A 7,500-nucleotide genomic window follows, 5' to 3' on the forward strand; every position below is an offset into this window, starting at 1 on the left:
ACTCTTGTACTGACACTTGCTGCAATGAATTATACAAGACAAATTCCAGTTTATTCTGTGGTTATGTTCATTTATATGTTTGAAAATAGCTGAGTTCTGTTGTCCATACCTAACTGACCGTTAGGTATGGACAAAAGAACTCAGCCATTTTCAAACATATAAATGAACACAACCACGGAATAAACGGGAATTAGTCTCGTATAATCTATAGCAGCAACTGTCGGTACATGAGCCAGATGATAGAATCGGCCTTGATTAAACAGAGACAGGTAATGAACATCTCAAAGGGCGGATGGGATTCAGATGTCCTTGATAAAGTTTTCCTTCAACAAACGCTTAGAGGATTAAAGAAGCATTATCAGTGGAAGTGACCTAAATTGGCATAACTGTGGATGGACCTCTTGGTATGATTACCACCTTTTCTGTAACTTTTCTCATTCATCTACTTGAAGAGATAGACAGCAGTCTCTAAAATATAGTATTTTATCTATATTTTGGCGTTTTAACGGGCTCCTTTTATTATATATACCTATATATATATATATATATATATATATATATATATATATATATATATATATGTGTGTGTGTGTGTGTGTGTGTGTGTGTGGTGTGTGTGTGCGCGCGCGCCCCTGCTCGGGGTTATATTTTATTATTTTTGTAGGCCATCTCAGAAGACATAGCCTAACGTATTCGAGCCTTACTAGTGCACGGAAATGAAATACTTCCCAGATCTCTAAACATAAACATCTCCCCACCCCCCCAAAAATAACACAAAAGAAAATAAATTGCAGTAACGAGAAATGAGGACACTTGAAAATAACATAAAATTATGGCGGCAAATCGTATCAAGGATAATTATTATGGGACGAGAGAGAGAGAGAGAGAGAGAGAGGAGGAGAGAGAGAGAGGAGGAGAGGGGGGGGACGGGGGCGGTTAGCTTATTCCTGTCCCCCAAAACCTCTTTACATTCCGTCATTACAGAACTTTTCGCCTCATTAGTTTTCCCTTTCCCTTCCGTTGATAACACAGGCTCTCTCTCTCTCTCTCTCTCTCTCTCTCTCTCTCTACATTTACCTCACTTCTCATTCCTACTTAATAAATCTTCGCTTTCGACCTTTGTAGTATCCCTTGGAATACCTTAAAAGTTATCCTTTCTTTGCCTTACTTTTAATTTTAAACGCGACTGTTGTTTGCGTGACAGACAGACAGACAGACAGACAATAGTCTAAGTTAGAGACTGAGGATATCTGATTGCCCATATTCTTCCTTCTAAATTTCTTCGTTGATTCTGTTATTGCATATCACACCATTCCTCGTAAACGAAAAAGAGAGAGAGAGAGAGAGAGAGAGAGAGAGAGAGAGAGAGAGAACTGATGTATAAGGGGTTGAAGGGGTCTAATTACCCACCAGCTTGCTAGGTTAATTAACTCTTGATTTTTTTTTGTGGATTAGATTATTAAACCAGTAGATGTCGGAAACTTATAAACGATAACCGATGGCTCTGGGTTTTTTCCTTTCGTTGTTTTATTTAGAATATTTTCGTTCCATTTCAATAAAGCTATATTTATTCGCAAGAGGAGGAGATGCTTTCCTGACGAAAGTAAGTCCTTAACACATTTCCTGGCTTTGTTTTTGAAGGAAATTAGATTTTGTTGTTGACAAATTCACTAGAAATCTTTGTTTTTCTTTACTATAGAGACATAATTACGCTATGCGTCTTGTTTCTCAATTCAAACAGAAATTGGATATTATTAATCGAAGTCAGCAGCGGTTATGGATCAAAATGTTTATTGCAATTATTACTTCATTCAGAGACAGGACAGACAGAGATTAAGTTGTTCTGATGTGAGGACAGACCCTCACCTATAGTGAAATAAGGTATGCAAAAGAATTAAGAGGCCTGATATGGATATCAGAACTCGGAAAAATAAACGATTCGTAAATTCCTGGCATTTACAGATTACTAAATCTAAGTAGGGCTTAAAAAAACGGTCTCAAAAAGACGACTGACTTCTGGTGATAATTAGTCCATCAATTAAATGAAGATGTACTTGAAAATTTAAATTCTCTTAGCAGAGTTTATTCCACAGAATATGTCTAGAGAATCTTGCAAATAATCAAGGACGAGACTGGATGCCTCGCAAGGAACCGGATTCATAAATTGAAATGAAATATTTGCAAGAATCAGAAAAATTAGGATCCTTAATAGCAGCCATTGTGTTTGTTAATTCCGATGAATACTTTTCCTTTAAGCCTCTGTTCCTCCCCCACGCCCCCCCATACGCCCTCTCTCTCTCTCTCTCTCTCTCTCTCTCTCTCTCTCTCTCTCTCTCATTTGTTTTTAAAAAGGGGGTTCTTATCCAGGCCCTTTTACCAACCTCTTCTTCTCTCTCTCTCTCTCTCCGCCTTAAATTTCTTTCTAAAAAGGGGACTGTTGTCGGATTCCTCCTCGACCTCTCTCTCTCTCTCTCTCTCTCCTCTCTCTCTCTCTCTCTCTCTCTCTGCCTTGAATTTCATTTAAAAAAAAAAAACGGGACTCTTGTCCGGGCTCTCTCTCTCTCTCTCTCTCTCTTCTCTCTCTCTCTCTCTCTCTCTCTGAAATTTATTTGAAAAGAGGGACCTTTCTTCTTCTTACCAAGCTCATCGATTTGCCTTCTCAACACAAAAGCTGTGTGTTACTTACCTGACGTCCCATTTTATCAAAGGGTTTTTAGACCATCAGTAATACCTTTGAATGACTATAGAAAGTTCTTTTATAAGAAAAAAAATAAAAACTCAAAGCTTTCGCTTACGGCTTTCGCTAATGTAATCCCCCTTTGTGAAGTTTTTTATTTAATTTTTTTTTTAGAAATGGAATTTGTATTAGGTTTGCTGACAAGAAGTTTGATGTTTATTGAAGATGTCGTTAATGTTACTTAATATTTATCTGGAACCTCAATGCTAACAGAACATTTTGACACTGCAGTTTGTATTGTATGCTCTTATACTTTAGTATAAAGAGAGAAATAGGGCGGATGCATATATGTGCGTGTCGGTAATATAATAATATAATATATATATATATACTATTATATATCTATATATTATATATATATATATATATGTGTGTGTGTGTGTGTGTGTGTGTGTGTGTGTGCGGGTGGTGTGAGCGCGCATGCGTGTATATACACGTCTTTTATCCATGGAGGAAGTTGCTCCGGAAAATACTACTACTCTCTCTCTCTCTCTCTCTCTCTCTTGTCCTAGGGGCTTAAGTGCCAACAGCGCCTGTCCTTTGTGGGCGATCGTCTATCCAAGTAGCTGTTAGTGAAGTTGAAGAGAAAGAGAGAGAGAGAGAGTTCAGTATTCTACAGCAGGAGACTAGGCGTTCATGTTACACGGTGGGTGTTCTGTGCTGTAGCAGACTTGAAATAAATAATGAAGGCTTGTACGGTCTCCTTCAGCCCTAAATATTTTTACTTCTTTTACCTGAGAGAAAACGGAAGGAAGGAAACTGTATTTATTTTTAGTGACAACCTGTAGTGCAAGTGCTGAGAGAGAGAGAGAGAGAGAGAGAGAGAGAGAGAGAGAGAGAGAGAGACTGTATTTATTTTTAGTGACAACATGTAATGCAAGTGCTGAGAGAGAGAGAGAGAGAGAGAGAGAGAGAGAGAGAGGAGACTGTATTTATTTTTAGTGACAACCTGTAATGCAAGTGCTGAGCGAGAGAGAGAGAGAGAGAGAGAGAGAGAGAGAGAGAGGATAACATACCATAGTGAAATAAAAAATCTCATTCTCCCAGTTACTATGCCAGAATTATTAATGGTATTGTTTTTATCCTAGAGACCGTATGCAGATCCATAGAGCATATAGTACACTTAAGAGTAAAATCCCTTTGGAATAGGATTCGAACGCAAATAATCCCGAAAATCTCCGAGTGCACATTTTCAATAATGCTTTTCAATAAAACTTACGTCGGACAGCGAAAATCGTGCATATTGCTATTGCTTTGCAAACTTAGCCTTGTGGATTAGCCAGGAATATTTAGTATGAATCAAGTTATCTATTCATAAATGCAACCATAGTTCCATATCTTGCAAAGTTATCTTTGCATATAAACACCAAGATTTTCATGTGTTCCAAATTGTTGGGATCAGCTATTGAATGAAATCTGGCTTTTCTCTTAAGAAGTGAACAAGTGGACGAATATGAACAAAGTGGTTGTATACTTATCGTTGAATTCGAGGAGAAAATAGCTATTCTGCTATTGAATACCAGAAGGAGATTGATACGGGGCTTATCTTGCCTCCCCAACCCCCTACAAGAAAAATTAAATATGGACAAAAGAAATATCCTTAGCAATGACAAAATAATAATAATAATAATAATAATAATAATAATAATCAATAATAATAATAATAATAATAATAATAATAATAATAATAATAATGAATAATGCATGAACTCTTTTTTAACGAAGAATATTCACGAAACACAAAAACATCAGTGATTATAATTCAGTAAACATCTCTCATATATTTATTGGAATATGGACTCGCTGACGATTAGGCGTCAATGAAAAACAAACATTTCTATTTTGTTAAACATTTTGAATCTGGTGCAAATCGTTATATATCTATATATATATATATATATATATATATAGTACTATATATATATATATATATATATATATATATATATATATATCCATATATATATATATATATATATAAAAAAAAACCTTTCTGGCGTTTTCAATTCTCCGCCTTGACTAGTGAACACTGAACTTTGGTTTAATTAATAATTCAGGATGTCAGTCATTCAGTTAATCAATCCTGATGTCTGTTCAGAGATAATTTGTGCGCGACTAAGTTTACAATAGCAATAAACATTGTGTGTTGAACGGGAAATCAGTCTTTTATCATCTGTCGTTATGGAGATTTAAAAGAGAGAGAGAGAGAGAGAGAGAGAGAGAGAGAGAGAGAGATAAAAAGTGATACATAATGTTTATGGACATTTAAAATACAAAATAAACGGTGTTATGTTTGTAAAGTATTTTTACTCGTATTCCAACGGAATTCTTTCTCTGTCTCGTTCTTTCTCTTTAGTATATTCTATATTGTATATCAAATGAAACGGTTGTACAATAAGTACACACTCGTGTATGTATATATATATATATATATATATATATATATATTATATATATATATATATATATATATGTGTGTGTGTGTGTGTGTGTGTATAGTGTATATATATATATATATATATATATATATATATATATATATATATGTATATAAATGTGTGTATGTATATGTATATGATATATATATATTATATATATATATATATATATATATATATATACATGGGGATACAATCCACAATGAAGTAAAATCCTCTTGTAGTTTACAATACATATATCTTGTACAGGATTAAAGCTTTCGACCATCAACTGTGGTCTTGTGAACAAGACCACAGTTGATGGTCGAAAGCTTTAATCCTGTACAAGCTATATATATTTTAAACTACAAGAGGATTTTACTTCATTGTGGATTGTATCCCCATTTACTTAGAGGTACGACATAGTACCTGGCTTCTGCATATATGTATATATATATATTTACATACACGTATGTATGTGTGCATGTATATGAGAGACGGATGCAGTGTATCCAGTATTGTAAATAAATGATTGTTTGTCATACTGCCGGCTTTTAATCGGGTAGTTACAATTTTCAGGACAATGGCAGAGAGGAAATTAACCAAAATCGAAAATAATAAATATGAATTGACTTTTTGTAACAGACAGAAAAACTATAAGGTAGGATGAGATTATACCCTCAATAATATGCCAGGAAATAATTAAACGATACTGATTGGTGTGTGTGTGTGTGTGAGAGAGATGAGAGAGAGAGAGAGTGAGAGAGCAGAGAGAGAGAGAGAGAGAGAGAGAGGTGTTAAGGGTCCATTTTTCTCCACAGAGCCTTTATTTCTCTTCTCATTCTGCCATTATGAAAACTTTATGCCTCATTAACTTTATCTTTCTCTTTCCTTGGATGAAGCACGCCACTCTTTTAGAAACCTCAAAACTGAGTCCGGAAAATAAAAGTGGGTAATCAACCAGCCGCCCTCGCTCACCCCCCCCCCCCCCCCGTCCCCTATCCCTCCCCACCCCCATTTCCCCCCTACCGGGTCCAGTCGATCCTATATCCGCCCCCGTCCATACTCCTCATCCTTCACCTCGCCTAACATCACTTTGACTACCTTTAAAACAGCCTACCCTCTCAGAAGCTCCTCTACTTATATTGTTTTTCGAACACGTCTGCCCCTTCTCGAATGAGAGAGAGAGAGAGAGAGAGAGAGAGAGAGAGAGAGAGAGAGAGAGGAGGAAGAAGAGGTTAATTAGCTACAGTCTTTTTGCCATCCTTAAGATTAGGGAAGTAGCCGAGATCGAGAACTTATGCCAGTCATCTTTCGTATTTTATTTTTATTTTCTGTCCATTTTCGACTCGTATCTAGGGAAAATTAAATACCCTCAACACAATCTTAACTTTTCCTTTATCCTTTTCCTTTTCCATTTTACTTTTCGTGAGGAGACAATTGTGAGAAAGAGAGCGGCTGTCTGGTGTCATTTTAATGTGACGCGCTGACGTTACTGTTGACGCTAATGCCGTCGCCGAAAGGAGCGGCTTCTCTCCTCTTGTTACTGTTCCGTCGAGGTTACTTGAGTGGAATTATTCTCCCAGTCTCTTCAGAAGATGTTTTATTTGCAGGAAATTAATTTTTTCATTGGAGGATCATTTTTAAATATTTGCATGGTTGTTTACTCTTATGAGCGTCTTTTTAGCATGTTACGCAAGCGCGCACACACACCAAACACATACACACACCCACAAACACACACATACGCATACAAGCACACATACTCACAAACGCACACATGCACATACAAACACAAGACACACACACACACTCAATTACACAATTATTATGAACGTAGAATGACAGGATGACATTCAGATCTCATAGGCAATATGTTTTTCCAATAATATATAAAATCTTACCCTACTCACCAATCATCTCGGTTGGAGAGTCAGAGTCCACAGGTCCATACCATTCGTCATATTCCCTTTAACACTTTGCAATACTTGCCTTTAGGTGAATGGTTCAGGGTTGGCTTAAAAAAAAAAATTAAGCACTGACAGGCTTAATTTAAACCAACCAGCCGGCCACTTGGAAGAATAAACTCTCCTTGTTATTTTATCCTGCCAAAACAGGATGTGACGTCATCTTTCTATATTTTTTGTGGATAAATATTTGTGTATTTTTATCAACAGCGGAAAAGAAATCCCCCATGGAAGTAATAATAGAAAATATTTGGAAAGTGAAATATGAAATTTGCTCCGCTGCTGAAGCCATAATTGATAATGAAACTGTTATTATTATTATTATTATTATTATTATTATTATTATTATTATTATTATTATTATTATTATTATTATTAT

Source organism: Macrobrachium nipponense, chromosome 20 (genome assembly GCF_015104395.2).
Source record: "Macrobrachium nipponense isolate FS-2020 chromosome 20, ASM1510439v2, whole genome shotgun sequence".
Taxonomy (NCBI): Eukaryota; Metazoa; Arthropoda; class Malacostraca; order Decapoda; family Palaemonidae; genus Macrobrachium; species Macrobrachium nipponense.